The 24205-nt window shown below is 34.9% G+C and overlaps 1 long non-coding RNA gene across 1 annotated transcript in view; it reads left to right on the forward strand.

Annotated features, from left to right (window-relative positions):
* The first annotated feature begins 1273 nt into the window (after positions 1-1273).
* Positions 1274-24205, forward strand: part of LOC113120680 (uncharacterized) — an 88257-nt gene continuing 65325 nt past the window's right edge. Inside the window, exons 1-2 of the long non-coding RNA XR_003294647.1 lie at positions 1274-1531; positions 22793-22861. This is a non-coding gene — a long non-coding RNA (uncharacterized LOC113120680). The remainder of the gene's footprint in view (positions 1532-22792; positions 22862-24205) is intronic.

The following is a 24205-nucleotide window of genomic DNA, read 5'->3' on the forward strand; positions in this document are numbered from 1 at the left end:
CGAGCGACTAATGGTTTCATTGGTTGATTTGATAAACCATACACAACATTAACCAGGAACATGCTTCTGAAATGAATAGTGATTTTCATTCAGCTGATACCTTTAACCTTACATTGTTACTGATTACAGGCTGTGGTATTTAAACCAACAACCACCTCACGTCACAGAATTGACTGTGTGCATTTACTGGGTGTCATTGGAAAGATGTTTACAGTATCACCACCAGATGAATTGTGTATATAATCCATAATTAATCGCTGTGCCACACTATGCATTGCTGTGCCAGCCGCAGTACCTGACAAATGTGTGACAAATGCACTCTCTTTAATTGCACATCAATCAAGTGAACTGGAAGTATGTTATTGTTCTTTAATAGTGTCTAAAAAACAACATGTGTCATATATTAAATATTAATATTAAAAACACATTTGTGTCATTTAGAACTGAATTCAACCACATTAACACATTGATAGGAATGAAGGGAATTACAGTAAGGAAAATGGTTGATTACGGCAAAGCTGTGAATCCTAAATATTCAATGTGATATCATTTAAGTTTTGTTTGAAATATTTCTCATATTTATTACACTTGTATCTAATACATGCAAACTGGTGTTCAAAGTCTGTGATTAATTTAAGTTTTTGAAAGAAATCTCTCGTGCTAACCAAGGCTGCATTTATTTGGTACTGTAAAAACATGTTGTGTAAAATATTGTGAATATTATTACAAATGAAAACAACTGTTTTCTATTATAATATTTTTTGAATGTAAAGTTTAAAAGAACAGCATTTGTAATAAAAACCTTTTGTAACATTTCATTTATTTAATGTCACTTTTAATCAATGTAATGCAGCCTTGCTGAATGTAAGAATTCTTTCAATCGGCAATACAATAAAAAAAAATCAAATTAAATTAAATTAAATATTTGAATGGTAGTGTATGTATGTGTCTGGATGCTTATCTCATATTCTATAGGGATTATATTTTTATTTGAAAATTAATGTAAATTAAATAGTTGGTCTAGTCTTTTTCATAAAATTCACAAGAAATATGACTAAATGTTTCTGTTGTTTCCCCATGAATGTTTTTTAGATGCATTTTTTAATTTATAACAAAAGCATTTTGACATTTTGTAAGAGAAGTAAAATATAATGGGAATTCTGTTGGAGAGGAGTTAATTTGCTGCACTTCCACATTTCGCCAGTAGGTGCCGCTGATTCTCACGCTAACGCGCTGCCGGAGCTCACGGCGCTGTAAGAGGGAGGCGCTTATGTGGAGTAAAGTATCAGCTGGGAGAGAGCGGAGCAGCATTCACTCGCGTCTCTGTGTGCGGACAGCATCTGTCAACTCCCAGGACCAACTCATTCCAGCGCACAAAGAGAGAGCAACACACCTGCTGCTGATGCGAGGAGACGCCGGAGCACACTTTACCGCGCCATGCGAACCAACAACCGCTAGCGCCTGAGGAACAGCGTCCACATCTGAGAAACAAGGACAGGCGCCTGGCATCACTGGACAACTCGATCTGGAGGTGAGGCTGGAGATGCTGCTGCTGCTGCTGCTGATGACGAGGATGGCAGCGGTACATTATTATTGCATGGAGCGCTGTTATGTCACGTGCGCGTTCTAGTGGCAGATTGGCACATGCCAGGCGCGCGCGTTCGGTGAAGGTGTTTGTGTGCGCCACCCTCTTCTGCTGGATGTGGGAAAACTTCCTCCTGGGATTTTAATAGCAAACACTGGATTGGGTCACTTGGACCACATGGATGATGCTTTTGTTCTGGATACTTCAAATACTCGTTTTTTCGTTCGGCCTGAGAGGCTGGAGATCTACCTGCATGGGTAGTTTAGTTTCAGCCCTTAAAGTGAACCAAAAGTCCATGGTTGCTTCTCCCAACTTTTCCAGCTTGACTTTTATTGCCAATATATGTGAACTAAAACCTTAAATGCCCCATAATGTTGTGTAGGTAGACCGCTCTCTAGGTTTGGAGACGCAACCATTGACCACCTGCGTCAGGTGTTTGTTTACAGCAGGCGTTGTCTACCTTTATTATTAGTATTATTTATTTATAAAAGGTTTAAAACCAGTGACAGATTATTTTTGTTTAACGACTTAATTAATTACTTTATCAAGCATTCCGTTTTACTAAATTAGTGTTAATGTACACGTAGCCTAGTTATTTGAGGAAAAGATCATTTACAGTGTTCTGGCTTCGTATTTCTACTGTAGTGTTTGTTTAATGTTTTTTTTTCTGTTCTTAGATTAGTCAAAGCGTCCAAAAATTATATATAATTATTTCATATGATTTGTTTATTATATAATAACAGAAATACTTAATGTTTTAATATAATTTTTAAGTAACAAAAAAAAAAAAAAAAAATATATATATATATATATATATATATATATATATATATGTATATATATATATATATATATATATATGTATATATGTATATATATATATATATATATATATATATATATATATATATATATATATATAATAGTTGTATTAAAGTATTATATTAAAATCATATTATATACAAAAATAATTAAACACAGTGAAAAATTACTCAAATATGCACTGCGAAACAAAACTAGTTTTGCCAATAAGTTATTTAATCCATATTTAAACATAATATATGCATAATATGTGTGTACAGAATAAAGTACTTACTGATATTTGTTTTTACATTTCAGTCCATACCATATCTACAATATAAATGTAAATAAAATATTAAATATATTTATTATTTAAAAATAATTAAAACATTGACTGATGTAAACAGCATTTTTATTTTACAGGCCAATCCAAAAACCCCATAGGGTGCCTTTTTGGTTGCAGAACCTTGAAAATCCTTTGTTGAAACTAAACTCTGCAGGTAAGTAGATCTCCTAGAGCCCTGATTTGAATTTTGTTTCCCATGCATATCCTTATTGATTGGTACAATATCATAAGGGAGGCTGTTACAGTAGGAAGCTTTTGTTGAACCCGTAGGCTGTTTAACAAAGAAAAACATAGTGTTCTGACTATTTGGCAGTGGGTACACAAACGCAATCTGAATTTACCTCTACCAGGCTACGTTACGGGACTATTACAGATCGAAAAATCAATTGCATGTGCAAATGCTACAACAGTGCATGTGTAAGTGAGTTCAGTGTTATCTCAGAGGTCAGCTGTCTCTCTATGTAAACGTATTTCACACGTCACTACACACATAACACTCGACCTGCTTGCCATGTGTCGTCGGGATAATCCGTGTCGTGCCATGCATGTGTTCTCATGCACACACAGGAGTGCGGATTCGGTCGCAGCAGCAGTGGGTCTCGGTGTAATAGCAGTGCTGTCATGTTTGCAGATGCAGACATTGATAACATTGGCAAATGTATCAGGTAGCAGCTTGGAACATGGGCCGGATTAAAGGCTTACAGTTTGGACTCTGAGCAGTCGCACACGCACACAACCTGTCAATGTTTTGACACTTCCAGTAGTACGAAACGAGTGCAGAAATATGGCCGAATGCTCTCAAGGATGAACTATGTTTAGTGATATTTTGGTCCACATTTAGGTCATATGTTCAGAGAGTGTTGTGGTGCCGGTGTTCTGTCGATTTGTCCTGCCTTGTCAGATTTTGCTACCTCTCATTAAAACAGATGGTAGTACAATTCGACAACGTAAAATGCTACCTTTGAAATGATGGTTTATTAACGTCTTCACCTACCACAACCCTAAACCTACCCTTACAATAGTCCAAATACAGTTATTATGTGTTATATTCGCGGTTGTAGCTAGAAGAGATACAGCTACAGGAAACCGACAGTAAATATTTATTTCAACCTATTCGATTGTGTTTTATTAAAGTCTACATCTACCCAACCCTAAACCTACCCTTACAGTAATGCAGATACATACAAAATTGTTGTTCAGCATGAGAAAAAGGACGCAATATTAATGTGCGCATGCGCAATAAACCCTAGTAGGAAAATCTGACGGGTAGGATAAAATGTCAGGACACCTGTCATAGTGGTCCATCCTTTTCTTCTCCAAATCAATATGTTTTGAAAGCAAGTACAAAAGGAAGAACAAAGAATGAGAGGTTTTGCCTTGGCAGCGCTAATATGTTTTCAGAGTAGTAGAATATTGAAGCAGGGATAGCTTTCTGCAGCTTTTTTAAGACTGAGATGAGAATTTCTTTTCGAGAGCGAGGCGGTTTTATTATTTTGAGGATATAGATACCTTCTGGGTATGTTGTTATGAGTGGAGAGGATCGGTGCGGGAAGGCTGGTACAGGTGAGGTCCCGGTTATAAAGCACTTTGGATTTAATTTCAGATTGAGAGCATAAATGCTTGATTTCTTGCGAGCCGAGGACAGATCCACTTAGTGCCAGAGGCATCACTAGACCCTTTTTACCTCTGTGCCCCAGTCAAATATTACTGATAAATCCTTATGTGTCAGTGAAGATTGCCAACCTGAGATTCATTTTCTCGGATAATAATTCAGCCGTCAAGTAGGGATGTAAGATTCACTCAACTCACGATTCGATTCACGGTTTTGATTTCATGGTTCAATTCCATCCACAATATATATTTTTTAACTAAATGATGATTTAAGACAAATTATACATTAAATGTGTCCTTTTATTATTGCTTTTTTAAATATAATGTAAACGTAAATAACAAAACTAAATAGAAATTTTAAAAGTGCTATATTAGTATATTTATATTATAGTGTTATATCCAAGCAATAATAAAAGGACACATTTAATTTATAATTTGTCTTTAATCTCATTTTGTTAAAAAAATATATATAAATATTGTGACTCGGATAAATAACATAATAAAAAATAAAATAAATCTCTTCATGTAAACAACTAAGGCTTTGTCAGTGCTCTTTCATTTAAAATAACCACTGCATTTTAAACATGATCCAAACAAAGATGCAACATGAGCAGTTTTTAATCTGAATTAGACTGTATAGTTTAGAAATTTGAAGCAAAAACACAATGGTTCGACATTATTTTTGTGAAACTATACATAAAATATATCTGCATGAAACTGAAACGGCAGACGAGCTGAACGAGACGCAGATTCACTCTCTGCCAGCAGGTGGCGCTTAAAGTGTTTCCTTGGTTTCCGCTGTAAACAAAGCAGAGCTGCACTTATGAACTTTAATGTGCATTATACAGAGGCAAGATGAAAAGAAAAAATACCATCTAAACTTTTGTAAAGACAGTGAGTTCCTCTCAGACATACATTCATATAAACTCCTACCCCTAAATGAATCACGATTTGTTTAGCACCACCATATTTAAATAGATTTTAAACGGCTCGCAGTTAATCGTTACATCCCTACCGTCAAGTCATTTGTGTTTTCTATCTGATTTTGTAAGCTGATTGTTTCTGTCTTAAACCTAAATCAAATGTCTTTTTTATTATTATTTTTATTTTTTATCATATTTAGTCAATCTGTTGTGTTTTTGTTAGGTTTTAGTTGATTTTAGTCTAGTTTTAGTCAGTCATGCTGCATAATGATTTAACTGATAATTAGGGATGCACCGAAATGAAAATTCTTGGCCGAAACCGAAAACCGAAAAAGAGAAAACCAAGGCCGAAAACCGAAACCGAAACACCGAAATAAATTATGCCAATTATTAGTACCATTGCATTTATTGCTATGACCGTGTACTAACTTTACTAAAATTAAGCCATTGCAATTGCATAAATTAATATTAAAGTTTCAAAGATGATTACAATTACATAACTTATATAAAAAAAAAAAACATAAAAATACATAATTACAAATGATGTAAATATTTATTAAGCACATTGCAACAATGCACAGTATAAAATAAAATTCAAAATAAAAATTTATCCCACTCATGTGTATATTTAATAATAATGTACAGGCCTACTGGCCTGCAGAAAGGTTTTAAAATGAACAGTTCTCTCATAAAAACAAAGTGCATTTAGGTGAAGTGCATTTGAAATTTTTCTATGTAGGACTAGAAAGTGCATTACTTCTCCAGTTGGCAAGACTGTTATCACTTCTGGGGACGGGGACTTCAGACAGATAACCATCTAGCTGTTGAGCAGTTGAGCTTGTCATCTGCCTGACATTTGAGAAATATTTGAGAGAGTGTATTTAAATAGGGCCAGGGCATAAATAAACATTTTTATCAAATTAAAGCAGAAAATCTAGCATAAATATGGCTACAATCTGATATTATGTAAGTATATATGTTTGTGTGTGTGTATAAGAACAAAATAGCCAACGTATTATTATTATTTGAGGCACTTTCTTGCAGAATTCCACTGAACATATCAGACAACGATGGTGCATGCCACTCATCTGGTGCAGAGACGAGTCTTTTCTGCGCTCTGATCTGTCTCCTGCGCTTGGCGCTTCTCCGTCTCCACGCGGGTTCTCCGCATCCAGCGCGGCCTGGATCATTTCTCGTGCGCGCTGCCTTATTTCCGCATACAAGTAATGGTCATTATAACGCGGATCAAGCACATTCGCGATGAAGTGCAGAGGATCCGAAAAGATCTCAGTGAGACGTGTGCTAACAGACTCTATAAGACTGTACTTTTCTTTGTTTTTACTTCGTGGTCCGTCTTAATCTCTTTGTTAGGAGACACTTTAGTGCTGCGAATAAAGGGATACGAAGAGAGAGAATGTTCTCACTGGTGTTAAGTGAATGTCGCGGGGAGCTCGTGGTCTGCGCTTTGCAGGTGCACGTGCAGGTCGCGGTTTCTGTTTGCGTCATCACAACATTTCGGCCGTGTTGTTTCGGTGATAAAAGTCTATCGGCCGAAAACCGAAAAGGCCATTTTCGGCCGAAAATTTTCGGTGGCCGAAATTTCGGTGCATCCCTACTGATAATCACAAATATTTTGCTCAAAATTATAAACACGGTTTCTGATCATAATTGTTGTCATTTGAGACATCACATCAGCATTGTTGCACTTTCATCTATAATCATACACATGGTTTATTCTACATTATGTAGTTTCCTGATTTATAATATTATCATAAATATAGGCACAGTCTCGACATTATAAAAACTGGTAAAGCTCAAAAACTAAAACAGTGACATTTCTAATATTAATTCCACTTTTAAATTGAATCATGAACATGGTTTATTTTACATCATCCAGTTTTCTGAATCATTATCATAAATATAAGCACAGTCTATGAAAACTGGTAAAACTCAAAACGTCTCTCAAAAGACAGTGACATTTCTAATCTTAATTCCACTTTCATCTGTAATCATACATATGGTTTATTTCACCCAATCTAGTTTTCTGATTTGTTATGTTATCATAAATATAAGCACAGTCTCTTCACTATGAAAACCAGTAAAGCTTAAACAATAGTAATTACAATAATGCCAAATTATATTCATGTCTTTATATTAAAACAACAATAAAATGTCTTCGTTGTGTGCCACTAAGGTTGCGTAAGTCCATTTGTTCAGTAACCTCATTCGCAAATAATATAGTGGAGATCCATGTTTGGATTTATCACAGTTTATAACGGAGAAGGTTTAAAGGCAGATTTACGCTGCATTTAATCAAGCTGCATGTATCACACTTTGATTTGAGCAGTATATATGATGGAGATCTCTTAACTACATGTTTTCAGATCATCAGTGTATTCTGTAGTGTTAGAGAGAGTGTATGCACAAAGGGTTGCCAGGTTGCAAAGGTAAAGTTATACAGTGGAGCTCTAATAGAAGGATTTAAACACTTTCTGTAATATCTGGCAACCATGCATACACATTTTTTCTACATTTTACTCATTTTTATTTTTTCGTAAATGAAGTTGCATATTGATGTAGTCACAGTTCATGTTTAATAATGTCATTAGTGAATATCTATCGTCCTAGTTTTCGTTAACGAAATGAACACCATTTAGACTAGTGTTGCCAGATTCACGAATTAACCATTAATATGTGATCTGATTGGTCAAACGGGTTTGCAAAAAGGTCTGAAATTGTTAAGGATTGAGTTTGATTAATTTGGACCATTCATTTGAGCACTTAAACATTTAGAATAATAATAACAACAGGACATTTTACAATACAGAAAACAAATATTAGCACTGGGTGGATGAGTTGGATATTTACTGTACCTCCAGTCTATAGTAGGAAACAAAACTTGCAAATGTCTTCTATCATTTTCCTGCAACAAAGCAGCTGTATTATGTGTACAGCTTGTGAACAACTCTGTACTCCAGGTAAAGATGATTTTATATCCATTTATGTTCAGAACAGTATTATAAAAGGAGAAACGCCCCCGCCTGGTGCTACATTGCATAATTTCCCACATCTTTTAGCGTGGCTGTCTATTATGATGCATTATCTCTTCTGACCTCAGGCGAACTGCCTGGAAAATGTGGGTTCATGTTTATATAAAACAATCCGGGCAGCAGTCATGCATGTTTATAATATAAAAATAAGGACGCAGAGATGTTATTGTTTAACATTTGAAGATCTACATTAGTATGTTTTATTGATATGGCATTTGCAGTCTGTTTATGGTGGTGAATTGTGTAAAGGTAATGAAACTAAAGCAGATCCTGATTTAGAAGATGGAGGGGTGCGTCCGTTTCTCGACTGCAGTTTTGTCGAAAACGTCTGTCATGTATGTCATTCGTCACGTTATTTTCATCTTGCACTGCCAAGGCAAAATATTTATTAATTACTTAGGCTTGAGGTGTTGTTTGTGATTTGATGAATTACCTGTCTGCACTGAATGTTTTGTCTGGAATTTGCTAATGCACGCTAAACCAAACGGCACAGTGTTCGTCAAATAAATGAGTAGATGCAAATAGTGTGAATTTGGTGGCCAGTTTCATTGCTGAGGAAGGAAAAGCAGGAGGAAGTTGTTTTTGTAGGTTGTCTAATCAGCGAGTTCACATCCATTATATTAAACCTTATTAAGTTAACGACATGCGAGGTCATGTAAACACCTTAAATGGGTTTTCCACTGGTAGGGAAAGGTCAGAATAGGTTTAATGCTCTGCATAACATGTCTGTACTAGCTGACAGATTTCATTGAAAGAGTGTCCTGAGAATCACACCCGTCTCTTTGACATCCTTACACTCTATAAACGGCAAAAAAGAGTCAAGGGAGCAGCCTTTTTTAGCCTATAAGAAAGCTGTCTTCATGTTTTGGCATAAATCCTATGTGAAGGGCTGTGTTTTTAAAATGTGCTGTTTGTAAATTTTTTTATGCATATTCGGTGTGGTGTCTGCTACTTCATCCTGAGTAATCGATCATGTTAAATAATGGACGATCTATTTGGTAATTGATCAAATTCAGCAGGAATGTTATAAACATTCATTTTATTTTATTGTATTTAGAAGAATTTACTGTTTTATATTTGTTTCTCTTATACATGTACATTATATCATTTTTTGGGGCAGTAAGAAGCAATTATTGTTTTTATTTAGCAAGGATGTATTAAAGTTTATTTTTAAATGTGACAAAACATTTTATGTTGTTACAAAAGGTTTCTGTTTCAAATAAATGCTTTTCTTCTGAACTTTATATAGCCTACGTCAAAAAAAAAAAAAAAAAAAAAACTGAAAACAATTTCTACAAAATTTTAAGTGGCATTAATGTTTTCAACATTTATAATTAGAATAAATATTTCTTGAGCAGAAAATTAGCATTTCGGAACAATGTGAAACTGAAGACTGGAGTAATGGTGCTGAAAATTCACCATTGCTTCACAGAAATAAATTAAATTTTAAAGCATATTCAAATAGAAAAGACACTTTTGAAATTGCAATAATATTTCACAATAATACCATTTTTACTGTATTTCAGATCACATAAATGCAGCATTGATGAGCATAAAATACTTTTAAAGTTGCATGTTAAAATTTTTTAAAAGATCTGAGGTGATGATGCATGCTCACTTCAGTTTGACTGTACATGATGGTTCAGAAGTTAAGCATGAAAAAATGCCCAATTTAGGACAATTTGAATCCGTTAGAACTAGAAATGCATAGCATGATACCAATGATTAAACCTTGGCAATGTGTGTGAATCTAGATTTGCATGAGTGTGTAAATATGCAGCAGGACTCCTGGCATGCCAAGGCCATATATAGACCGAAACCCGTGAGGATGCACTGGCAGCCCGAACCGGCCTTAAACAAACAGATGAGATGGAAACCACAGTCTAACTGCTGACAAGACAAATGCAATGCCTCAATTGAGCCACACAGAGAGGTCAAATCAGTGAGAGACCACGTTAGACTGCTTCATAATTTGTGGACTTAAGCCAGTTGGGAATCCATGGCTGAGTGAAAGTCAGAGTCTGTGATGAGAATTAGTATGCGGAATATTCAGCTCCGAGCCAAAGCAAATGGAGTAATATACTTGCTAATGTGGAGGGCAAAGGGCCTTGAGCGAACTGCACAGTTTCCGAGCCATTAGAGACTGTTGTCTGCTATCCATACCCTGTTCGAGCTGTCACCTTCAACCCCCGCCGCTCTGTAGATTCGCAGAGCTTTGCTCTCTCCATCTGTTTTGAAACTGGATTTTGCTTTAAAACTCAGCGTGGTCGTGTTGGATTGGCGACTGTAAAGTGCTTTTAACAGCGCCGGATCACTGATGAACTCTGAAATCAGATTTTACATTCATAGATGTTAGCGACTGCATGAAAGAGCATTTGCATTTTAATTTAAAAGTGGCAATGCATTTAATATCCGTAATGTGACATTTCTGAGGAAAAGTCATGGTTAATGGGAAATAATGTAGCATGGGATTTCATCGTGTCCTTTGGGATTTGATGTGATGTTATTTGTTGTGTTTGCATAGTAAACGGCTAGTAAATCACTCAAATTTAATGTTAGGGATAAAGTGTAAAGTGTGGCATGTAACACATCCCAAAGAGTTTGTAAATAATGCTTCAATTTGTGTAGGTTGTTTAGAAGACACGCTGTAACTTTTGTAGGCAATCTGAAGTACCATTTATGCCTGGTGGATATTACATTGTTAAAAAAAAAATTATTTTATAAAATTTTATTATTCTATTTTTTATATTGTATTAGGTATAATTGTTTTACATAGTAAGTTGACAACATTTATTATTAATAAATTATGTAATAGAATAAATTTAATGTACTCTATGTAAAATAATATTGTTGGTCTTGTTATTAAATTAGTTGTTCTTATTATAAAACATTATTATAAATACAATAAAACAATAATAATTATAATTATAAAATTAGAATGAGTATAATAATAATAATAATAATAATAATAATAAATTAATTATAAAAATAATAATAATAATAAATTAATTATAAAAATAATTTAAATTTACATGTTGGTATATTTACATTTATTTTATAATACTACTAATTATAATGTACATAATTATAAGTAAATTAAGTTAATAAAAGTGACTAAATAATGATAACATATATGTTTGTCAATTAATGTATTATTATTATTATTATTATTATTATTACTAAATTAAATGAGAATGAGTACATTAAAATGATTGGTTTTATAATAATGGGAATTAGAAAATAAATGTTTGGTCTTGGATGGCTTGAATGTATTGATTTGTTTCTGTTGTACATTGTATTGTGCAGAAATCAATTTAAAAGCATAAGATTTTTCTCTTTCGAACAGCATGCACTGATGAACTGTAACCAAAGAAAGACAATTATAAAGTATATAACACTAGTCAGTTTTGATTCTATATTGTATTTTCTCACACTATGCTAGCAATTACACGCCAACCCGAGCTCATTCCCTAGTTTGAGACCTATGACTTCACTAGAAAATCAGAAGTCAGTGTTTGTTTAAAAATAGACTCGCTCGGCTGAATCAAAGCACTTGTACATTGGCTTAATGACCAGTGAATGTAGTGCTTATCAGAGCCTATAATCTCCAGCCGTGACACAGAGCCCCTCCCGGCAGCACTGATACCCAGCAGGGTGGAGGGTAAACGGGCCGCTCTCAAATCCCTCTCTCTCACACCTGACCGCTTTGTGTTTCAGATCTTCAGCACGCTCCCTCTCCTCTCCATTTTATTCCTTTCTTCAGCGTTACATCCTCTATTTGCATTCTGTGTGACCATTATCAAGTAAAATTACTTCTCTCTAAATGTTTCAGATGGAAACAAATTGTCAGACATGGCGCTACTGCGAGACGTTGCGTGCTTGGGCATAATGTAATAATTTATTTGCTTGGTAAATAATTGAATCTGCCTTCAAGGATAGCTGCTCTATCTAGGGCATTAGAGAGAGTTCAGGTGCAAAACAGCGCCTGATGATTTATGACTTTCCTAGATGCACTTTGCCTCTGTGGACCGGGCTGTCGTAGCTGGGAAACTAGCCACTAAATACTGCCCCTCTGGGGTCATGATGGACATTAACATATGCTTTAATATTAACCTGTTTAGCATCCACTGTTAACTAAAGCTCTCTAAACCTGCTGGCCATTCCTGGTTATGAATGATGTAGTCTGTTTTATGAAGTTGTATGCTAGCTTAGCATGGTATTGCTTTAAAGGGGTAGTCCGCCCCAAAATAAAACTCTATCATGCATTTGCCCTCCATGAGGGCAAACTCAACCTGTATGAGTTTCTTTCTTCTGTTTGACACTAAAGAAGATTTTTTTTGTGGAAGTGGTAGGGAAGAAAATACTATGGAAGTCATTGACTACTGGCATCTGTTTGGCTACCAACATTCTTCAAAATATCATATTTTGTGTTTAAAGGAAGAAATAGACATGGTTTGGAATGACATGAGGGTCAGAAAATAATGACAGGTTTTAATAGGGCTTGCCATGTTCTGTGTATGACTTTTGGTGAAAACATGTATAAAAAAAAGGAAATATTGGCATGTTTTGTTTAGTTCAGTCAGAAATGTTACTGGCCCTCATGTGGTTCACAAACTGTCTGTCTGTCTTTGGCCCACAGAATGATTTGTTTTGTAGAATGTCCAAGTGGCTCTTTTCTATGCAAATGTGAATAGTTTTTCACACTGTTGAGCTTCGGAAAAAGCCATGCGTCTGTTTTGTCATTGGCTGAATATCCACCATAGCATGCTTGCATATACCGATCATAGTGCTTCAGAAGACTTTGAATATTGTGGACTACTTTTATAATTTTTATATATTATATATAGACATGTATGTATGTATAAAAAGTATTTTTTTCTAAAGAAATTAATTTTATGCAGCAAGGATGCATTAAATTGATTGAAAGTGGCATTCATAATTTTGCAAAAGATTTATATTTCAAATAAATGCTGTTCTTTTGAACTTTTTACGCATTAAAGAGTCGTGAAAACATAAACATAAAATATAATGTCCATGAAAATATTAACTGTTGTCAACATTGATAATAAGAAATGTTTCTTAAGCAGCTATTCAGCATATTAAAATGAATTCTGAAGGATCATGTGACACTGAAGTAATGATGCTAGAAAATTCAGCTTTGAAAAAATAAAAAATATAAATATACAAAAATAAATTCTAACAGAAAACCTATATCTTAAATTGTAATAATATTTCACACTACTTCTTCTTTTACAGTATTTTTAAACAAAAGAATGTAGCCTAGCTGAGCATAAGATAGGTCTTTTAAAAATATTTTTACTCCTTTTATACTTTATACCTTTTATCCTTTACTTGTCTGACAGCTTTATGTGAGTGGAAAAGACCAAATTTTAAGTAATTATTTGTTGAAAATCCACAATATTTCTCAATCCTCAGATAATCTGTTCACATGGCTTCTGGAGACTTTAAATATGGTGTACTTTATGCATTACATGTGGATACTTTTATGGTGCTTCCTCCTTTTCCCGTTCATACTGTGGGAAAAAGAGCAGCTGGGACAGTCTGTGAAACATCTGTTTTTGTGTTCAACAGAAGAAAGTAAGTCACACAGTTTTTGAACAACATGATGTTCAGCAAAATATTATTTTTGTCACTTTAAATACATTCCCAATGTTGTTTTAAGTTGTCCTACCCAAATTCCAATCCACCCGTTTCTGCATGAGTTTTTGTATAATCATCAGGGTGCACCGAGGGAAATGATAACAGGAATGAGGGTTTCTGACTCAATCGTACAGCTACAGACGTGTCATTAAAGACTCTTCATCGCTTTCATCAAAAGCAATCAGCGCACCTCAGAAGGGATGTAATCGTATTCATGTCTCTGATATCCGTTTATGATGGAATTATTTGCTTCAGGCGGTTTCCTTTTTCTGAAAGTTTAGTCAGAGTGCAGCGGTTTGTTTTAGGGCCAGAGACAAGCCAAGCAGTAACATTGTGCCACGTTCACATCGGAGGTCGCTACTAGACGTTCCTGTTCATTTGCATAACATGAACTTTTAGCTGGGTGAAACCGTCTGCTAGCAGGAGGAACTGGCTTCAGTGCTGAACTGCTTCTTTAAATTGCGGATAGTACATTTGTTCCTGTTTACAACTAGTATTTATGGCCCTTTTCACAATTGAATAATTTGATCATGGTACTTTGCTCTGATTTCCTTTTGTACCGAGCCGATTATGCTGTGCGCTATTAACGTTGATGATAAATTTGGAAGTGTCACAGACAATTTGTGCCTCCCAAATGTAGTTCAGTGAAAATTAGTAGCGCGGTTGGAGAGAAGCACAATCGGAGAAAGTGAGATGATTCGGGTAGGGACCTCATCTCGAGGGTGGTGCTGCCACTGTCGTGCTGTATTTGAATAATACGCTTTAGGAAATTATACGTTGCTGTCTTCATTAAGAAATGCAGGCGGCAGGGAGCACAATTATGGAGATAAAATGAGCAAATGTCCACTGTTATTAGTTGCTTTGAGGGTGTATGCGGTAGAAATTTGTACTTCTGTCGTGCTGGGCTGAAACCCCGTCCTAAATTCTTCCTGCAGTAACTGGAACTCCTACATGTTTGTTTATATATATATATATATATATATATATATATATATATATATATATATATATATATATATATATACACACACACACACACACACACACACACACACACATACACACACACAGTACAGACCAAAAGTTTGGAAACATTACTATTTTTAATGTTTTTGAAAGAAGTTTCTTCTGCTCATTAAGCTTGCATTTATTTGATCAAAAATACAGAAACAAACTGTAATATTGTGAAATATTATTAAAACTTAAAATAATAGTTTTCTAATAATATATATTCTAATAATATATTTTCTTTACTATCACTTTTTATCAATTTAACACATCCTTGCTGAATAAAAGTATTGATTTTATTTAAAAAAAGAAAGAAAAAAATTACTGACCCCAAATTACTGACCAGTAGTGTATATTGTTATTACAAAATATTTATATTTTAAAAACATAGCTTCTTTTTTTTTTTTTTTTTTTTTTTACTTTTTATTCATCAAAGTATCTTAAAGTATCACATTCTGAAAAAATATTATGCAGCAGAACTGTTTCCAACTTTGATAATGAATCATCATATTAGAATGATTTCTGAAGGATCATGTGATAATGATCCTAAAATTTCAGCTTTGCATCACAGAAATAAATGCTAATTTAAAGTATAATACATTTAAAAACAATTATTTTAAATTGTAATAATATTTCACAATATTAAAAAGTTTTCTGTATTTTTGATCAAATAAATGCAGGCTTGATGAGCAGAAGAAACTTCTTTCAAAAACATTAAAAATAGTAATGTTTCCAAACTTTTGGTCTGTACTGTGTATATATATATATATATATATATATATATATATATATATATATATATATATATATATATATATATATATATATATATATATATATATATATATATATATATAATATTTATATATCAGTGTAATTTATCTGCTTGATCATTAAAGGTGCACTAAGCGATTTTTAAAAAGCACTTTTGCCCACGACGTTGGACTGAGTCCCAAAACACACTTGTAGCCAATCAGAAGTAAGAAGGCATGTCTTGTTGCATTGCTTCTTTTTGATAGGTTCACACGGCAGGATAATTAGGCTGATTTTAGCCCCGATTCACCCCTTCCGACAATCTTAGGATGCTCTGATTATCGTAAAATAATCTGATCAAATATTCCTGCCGTGTGTGGTGTGTTAAGACTGCTCTCTTCTGCTCGGAAGAATGTCGGGACCGCTCCGATCTCAAATCGGGGATATCCAACATGTTGGATTTATTTGGCCCGATTTCTTCTCGTGTGTGGTGTCCCCTGAGGACAAACAATCACGCAGTCTGTGGACTGTGGCGTGTAGCCAATCAGAAAGCGAGGTGACGAGGCGGTGAGGAAGTACCGGGAAACAAAATCAAAACAGCCGGCGTATATAATATAACAAATACAAATAAAGTCGATGGGCATAACTACATCCACAACTGCAGTCCACCAGAGTACATGGAAACGAAAATATGAACGTTTATTTCAATGGTTATTAATCTGTGTAGTACGTAACAACATTTCTATGAGAGAAAACAACAACTTTCCTCCATATCATGATGTAGCAAGTATAGTCCATGCTCGCGTTGTCTCCACCTCTTTGACCATCGCCTTTTCTTGTTTTTCTTATGTTTTTTTTTTCCGTTAAAAACAAAGCACAAACTATGCCCACTGCATCCTCTTCGTCCGCCATGATTGTTTACTCTGAAGTCACGTTTGATCTCAAGGGATTTTGCGAGATTTCCCGTCTGACCTGGGAATGCTCGGGAGTCAAATCGGTTCGTGTGTGATGTGTTGATATTGCCGTGTGGCTGCACACCACACACTGAACGACCAAAACTGTTAGACCCGTGATTTTTTTATCTCCGTGTGTGGGGTCTCTCAGGTTTGGAAAATCGGCCGACAATTTTAAAATCGTCCCGTGTGAACCAGCCTTAACGTTGATTTTGCTTCGTTTCACACAACTTATCCATGTTGGCTTTTGTTTGAATAGGTGAATTTTTCATCTCCGTTTTTTTTTTATTAATTTAAAATTAGACAAATCTGCTATTATTTTAATCTCCAATCTGTTATTTAGTAGTTCACATGTTTTTTTTAATGCTTTGATAACTAGCAGAAGACACTAACCAGTTTTAAATTCCACTTGAGCAGATGGGGCACGTTGTAACACGTGTTAAAATGTGCTGTTCTATGACAGTAGCGATGTAATTTACACTATTTACTTCAATGAATTTTAACGAGAAACAAAGAGAAACAGCTGAATAAAGACTGACAGTCAATGTTTAGTCAGTTTAATGTTTAGAATTTATTATTTCAAGACATGCAATGCATTTTTTCTCATTTATATGGGTCCTCCCAAGCATTGATTGCAATGTGTTCATTGTCAAACTCTACAATCAGGTTAATTTTAATTCTTAAAATACTGCATTATTTTATTTGAAAAAAATAAACTATTTTATTCTATTAACAAAATATTTTAGTTTGTCATGTATATATTTTTTTTAATTTGATCAGATAACATTTTAACCTGTCATATGGCCATGTTACAACGTGCCCCTTAGATGTAACATTGTACCCCACCTATGGGGCATGTTGTCACATTTTACTTCCATGTTTTGAGGGTAGATAAAGAAAAACGTATAAACTGTAATTATGAAACAAAGCGACATATTTATACTAGACGAGTGTAAAATTACTGTGAAAAAAAATTATATTCCGAACCCCGTGTGGATGTACACAAACTGAGAAAGTGAAAAAGTGTTACTTTGTGCCCCACTCTCCCCTATGCTTGTTTCATCTTCACTTGTTTCTGCGATCATTGTTGCCATGGTTGTGTACATACGTGTGGGGCGGGGATTTCAAAATAAGGGCGAGGTCCTGTTGGGGTTTAGCATTGTTTGGTAAAAATCGCTTAATGAACCTTTAAACACCATTTTGATATTACAAAGAAAGTCTGTCAGTTATGTTACAAACAAACAATACAGGTAACATAGTTGACAATTTAACATTTTGTTGCATGCTTAGTGTATTGTTCCTTGATGAATTGAATTTTCAGCATCTATTCCAGTCAATCTATTTCAGTGTCACATGGTCCTTCAGAAATCCTTCTAATATTCTAATTTGCCCCTCGAGAAACATTTTAATGTTGAAAAGTGATGTGCTGCTTCATATTTAAGTGGCAATATATACATACAAGATGGCAAATGTATGTAATGTAACTGAATATATGTATATAACTGGTATGGCATTAACAGGGAGTCTGTCCTTCCTAGCATCTTCCACCCCTTCAGGAAAGCTTTCCACTGGATGTTGGAACATGTCTGCTGGGATTTTCTCATATTCAGACACAAGTGTCAGGCATTGATGTTGGGCGATGAGGTCTGGCTCACATTTGGCGTTCCAATTCATCCCAAATGTGTTCAGTGGGGTTCAGGTCTAGTGTTGTGCCGGTCAGTCAACTTCTTCCCCAAACAGAGACAATCAATTGTTTGTATCCAGATCTCGCTCTGTGCACATGAGAAAAGACCCTTTTCGAATGTTTGCTGTGAAATCTGACGTACAGAATGTTATTGCATGCTTTAGCATTACTGTAATTACTAGGCTTCACAAAACCTTTTAATTAGAAGTTGGTGTCTGCATACTCTTGGCCATTAAATGTATCTTGGGATCGTTGGATAATATTTTATATTCTTACTAAGTTCAATCAAATTTTTTTTGGTGTCTTAATTTAGTTTTGCCCTGTAGGTGTTTATTGAATATTCCAAATTAATTACTTACTATGCTCAGCTTGAACTGTGATAGTAGTGTGTGAAGTATTTTTTTTTCAATTGCATTTCACGGATCCATTGGTTTTCTTTGAGTCTTGAAAAGTGTAGCATCATGAGGTTCCAGATTTGGTGTAATGTAATGCTTGTGGATTACCAGTCAGTTTTAAATGAACCCCCGCAAGCCCTTTTTACCAAACGGGCTAACTCTTGTTATTAATGGTTTGCCTCTATCTCATGGCCTGTAATTGGTCTCTGGTGATTGCCAAGTCTTTTGGATTAAGAAATGTCATTAAAATTGATGTATTAGGCCTGTGAGCGGCTTTCTTCGTCAGACGGCTTTTTTAATCAATTTATAATTACAAAGATGATTTATGGCTTGACTTCGTGTTGACAGGTGAACAATAATTGTGACATGGAGATTTCAAAGCAGCATCTGTTACAGCTTTCAAAGATATTTTTCACCCTTAGGTCTCCTGCTCAGTTTAGACAGGTTTGGGTGGTGGAGACTAATGGTTTAGTCGCTCACAGAAGGAATGCAGGTACAGTCTGAGTAGAGCAAGAAGAGAGCCACTAAGTTAGCAAAGTTCATGATCCAGCTTGATGGTGACTGTGCCCTCAGGAAACACTTAACCTGACACCCAAGATGGCTCCTGAGGGACTGTGCTTGCGATTAATACACTGAAAATTACTTTGCAGGAATTATGTGTGCAGAATTGTAACTAACCAACCAAAGGCACCATGAGTTGGCCTTACATGCGCAGTTGATCTTTCTAGTGTTGACATAGGCCTAATGAAACCGTAAACTAGCAGAATACTGGCCTTATATTGAATCTGTACTTTGTTTCTCTGTGTGTTGTTGGTATGGTAATCTAAACGTGAAGCATCGGAAGTCATTGAATGGCATTGTTAACCAAGGAAGTAAGATTATTGGTTTTAAGCAGACTGGTTTATCAGATAATTTTGAGGGGTTTGTCTTACAGAAAGAAAGAGAAAAATATTTTTCAAATGTTCAAGCTTGATTTTGAGCCCTGAAGACTGATATGTGGCAATCTTTTTCATTAATTATTTATTTAATTATCTGGGTTAAAAAAATGCCTCAAACAGATTTCTGGCAGTGTTATGTTATTATTATTATTATTATTATTATTATTATTATTATTATTATTAATGAAATATAGTTTTTATTAATATTTTGACTGTTTTATTTTTTTTCAGTTAACTTTTTAATTTTAGATTCCTGTATTAACTTTTTTTCTAAATCTATTTTAATAAACATATATAACTTATTTGCTGCTTGCTTTGCTAGTCAGATGCTATTAGACAGCTGTGATTACCATTATTGATGCAAAAGGCACGTTTCTTCATTTGTATTCAATTCAAAAGTGGTTCCATACCCTTGACAATTTTTTTTTTTTTTTTTTATGTCTTCGCTCCCGAGAGTTGCTAACCAGCTACTGCTGCTGGGACGAATGACCATGCTAACCAATACTCTTGCTAAAGAGCATTTTGCTGACAAACATTTTATTGGAGAGAAAGATCAGTATTTTTCATCCATTTCCTGAAGAGAAAATTAGTGTATACAAATAACTTTTTCAACATTTAGTAGTACACTACTGTATGATCTAAAAGCTAATCAATAAGTTCTAAGAACACGTCAGTTTAGCAATTTAGCATAAACATTACACAGATCTGAAATAAATGCCCTAAGGATCTTATATTTGAAGTCTGAGCACATTTGGCTCTGTGTACAAAGCAATAAATTAATTTCATTTCTGCACCGCAGAGGATGGTTTGAATATCTATTTTTTATACTCCTGTTCTGGCAGTATTCATAATTGAAGATAATCTACCATGCATTCTCTTTATTAATTTAATTCCCCAGTGCCTTGACATAAAATGTCGGTTTCCTTGACAAAGTGCAAATGAACACTGAGAGCGAGAAAGAAAAAGCTGAATTGTGCGAGCAGGAGCCAACGGGGACGTAAATGAGCTCGTATGATATAATGGAAGTACATTTCTCATTTAATGACAAAGTAAACATTCGTCCGTCTCTTTATTGTCTCCGATCAGTCTGTATACACAAGCGGAGACGAAGGGGTCAGGAAATGTGCGCGATGAGCGAACAGAAAAGCGGAGTCGAGGGAATCATTCTGTCCAGACTCAATCTGATGAGATCCTTCTCTGTGTCTCTGAAAGCATTAGGTTAGACTATGATTGCATTCTGAATCCTATTAACTTTATATAATCGGGAAAAGAAAGGATTATTACTCCCTATCAGTGTTTTGCTCCTTTTTCCTTTTGTGTGCCTGTAAAATCTGGAAATTCACTCGATTTTCACTTGATTTACTGTGTCATGACTTCATCTCGACGGCTTTGTCATCTGATTGCACCATGTGACTCTCAAATGGAGGTTGAGAAGCGAATGGAGAAAAATCTGACGTGTCTACCCCATTAGAAGAGGTCTGGTTATCTTTGCCAGGAAAAGAGTCCTAGAAGTGTGTTTCTTTGGCAGTTTCCCATTTGAAGGCAGTAATGAAGTCATCGTGTTTGCTTTTAGTGCTGGATGTTGCACTTGTTTGGTCGTTTCTTTCGTGCTGCAGTTCATTTTGATGTTTTCAGTATTGTGCTTGTATTGATATAGGGCATGTATCTTTTGTTGCACAGTGTTGCAATATTTTACAAAGTCTTAAAGGAGTTTGTCATCCAGTTTGCTGAAATTTTCTCACCCTCAGGCCGTTTGAGATGTAGATGTGTTTGTTTTTTCATCTGAACAGATTTGGAGTAATTCAACATTACATCACTTGCTCACCATCTTGATCTGCAGTGAATGGGTGCCGTCAGAACATCACAATAATCCACAAGTAATTCACAATACTCCAGTCTATCTACTGTGTGAACATCATGTAAAGCACAAAGCTGTGTGGTTGTAAGAAACAAATGTATTTTAAGACATCACCTTTATTTAGATAGCCCTTTTCGATGCAGTTTCACACTAATAAACAGAAAAATAACATGATATAAAATAAAAATACTGCTTATTAATCATGAAAATTATTTTAAAAAGTTCAATTCAGCTATGAACAGAATGCACAAATATCGTTATTCAGTTGAAGTCACTTCAGTGTTGATTCAGTTTTGTTCAATAACTGTCGATGTTGCAAAATTCACCAATTATGAAACAAATTTGATTCAGCTATAAAGCTACTCTACAAAACACAATGGCTGCGTCTGAAAGCCTAGACAGCTGACTTGCTGATTTTGGACGCCGTTTTAATTTTTTTGCTCAACAGTCATTGGATGGAGTGCACAGGATTATGGAGTATCAAAGTGAAGCGAAGGATACATCTGTGCTGCCTTCAAAATTCGATCAGAAGAAGGTAGCTCCGGAGACAAGAAGTGAAGCAAAATTTGGATTCGGATGTTCCTTGATGCCTTCCTGCTTTGGAATAATGCCTCCGAATGCAGCATTTTACAGTTTTTAGCCAATAGTGTCATCATTCAGCTTAATTCAGTTCAGGTTTTGTTCTCATCCGATCCGAGTGTCAGTGCAGTCAAATTGATAATACTACTGAATATTACAAATGTTTACATTTTAAAGTGTAATTTATTCCTGTGGTCAAAGCTGAATAGTAATCAGCATCATTACTCCAGTCTTCAGTGTCACATGATTGTTCAGAAATTATTCTGAAATGCTGACTTGCTGCTCAAGAAACCTTTCTTTTTATCAATGTTGAAACAGATGTGCCGCTTCATATTTTTGTTGAATCTGTGATGCATTTTTTCTGGATTCTTTGATGAATGGAAAGAACAACATTTGTTTGAAATATAAATGTTTTGTAACTTCATACATATCTATTGGACACTTTTTATAACTCTTAATGCATCCTTGCATTAAATTAAGGTGTTAATAAAAATAAAAAAACATTGAAATGAGATGTTTATTAACGTTATTAACATTCTCTCACAGCAGTTACAATTGGTACAATAATTAACAGCATACTTTCAGTACTGTCTCCCTCTCTCGCGCTCTCTGTGTGTTTACTGATGCTGTTCTCTTTGTCTTTGCAGGCACACCTGAGTATACTCCAAAGATCTCATTAGTCTGTGATGAGCATCATCATCCAGCACAGACCCAAGGTACGGCAATATCTCAAAAGATCCCGTTTTATATCTTTACACCCTTGTGCCTGTCAAAAAGATACATCAGTTAGCTCATTTATTGCAGACTGTGTACATCTGGGTTGTGTTTCTGTTCCCTTTTGTATTAACGGAACTTGTCTCGACCATTAGATTTTTTTCCCTTTTGTTGTGAGAGTTTTAGAGGACAGTAAATGTGGATGATGTTAGCTGCATGTAGAAAATACTTTTTTTATTTTTATGAATTACTTGTTCAATTGACATTAATTATATTTTGCACATTTAATTATGTTTGTTCATAAAAATATATATTATGCATTTTTAATAACAAAATTAGGACTGTATAATTAGGATATTCCTGCATTTTGTGTGTGTGTGTATATATATATATATATATATATATATATATATATATATATCTCCAATCCACATCCAATTAGGATTTCTTGGTGGACTAGTGATTAAGCGGTGGGATTACATGTGGCTCGACTCTCAGGGAAGCCACACCCCCTTAGCTTATGCGTCCCGCTCTGATTAAATGGAATTGATTTAATTGGGTTACCCCACTGTGAGTTCTGGCTAATGGGATGTAGAGCTTTTTGATCATTGGTACGCAGTGACCGGCTCTGACCCGGCTCAAGTGAAGAGGCACAGAGTTTTTCTTGTTTGTGGTCATGTTTGAAGATTAAACCCACCCACACGCGGTCGAGATTTTGTCTTAATCTCCAATTAAAATTTGATCAGCAGGAATCTGTGGCAACTGTTCTCAGGATTGTAGATTTTGCAACCGTGTGTATTTTGTATTCAGTGTGTGTTTGAAAAAGTTTAATTATTAATGTGCTTCCGTGGAACACAAAATGAGATGCTCTTTTAAAAGCTTAAAGGTACCATAGTAAGTCTGATACACTCTATCACAAGTCTTCTGGAGCTACAGGATATGAGAACTGTGAGAGGAGCAGACTGAAATTACACTGGAACTTATCGCTCTGAGTAGCCTCTGTTCACCATTTACTTCCATTGTATTAAAAAGTAAAACACAAAGTTGTATACTTTTGTGTTCCAAGGAAGAAAACAATACCCAAACAGCTTTCGAAGGTGAATGAACAAACACCTTGAATTTTTAAGCAAACTACTCCTTTAAATCCTTTAAATTGATGTGTAGTGACTGATAGACTGTGTGCATGTCAATTCGCAAAGGTTGGAGATAACATCAAATCTGCTAAACTGAATTGCCCTCCTCCTTTCTGTCTAATAATATGGTCCTGCCAATTATAATATTTTCAATACTAAAGATTTATAGTGAATTTGGATTCTTGTATATAAAGAATATAAAAGATATTTGCA

The sequence above is a fragment of the Carassius auratus genome, chromosome 20 (assembly GCF_003368295.1).
Source record: "Carassius auratus strain Wakin chromosome 20, ASM336829v1, whole genome shotgun sequence".
In the NCBI taxonomy this organism is placed as follows: Eukaryota; Metazoa; Chordata; class Actinopteri; order Cypriniformes; family Cyprinidae; genus Carassius; species Carassius auratus.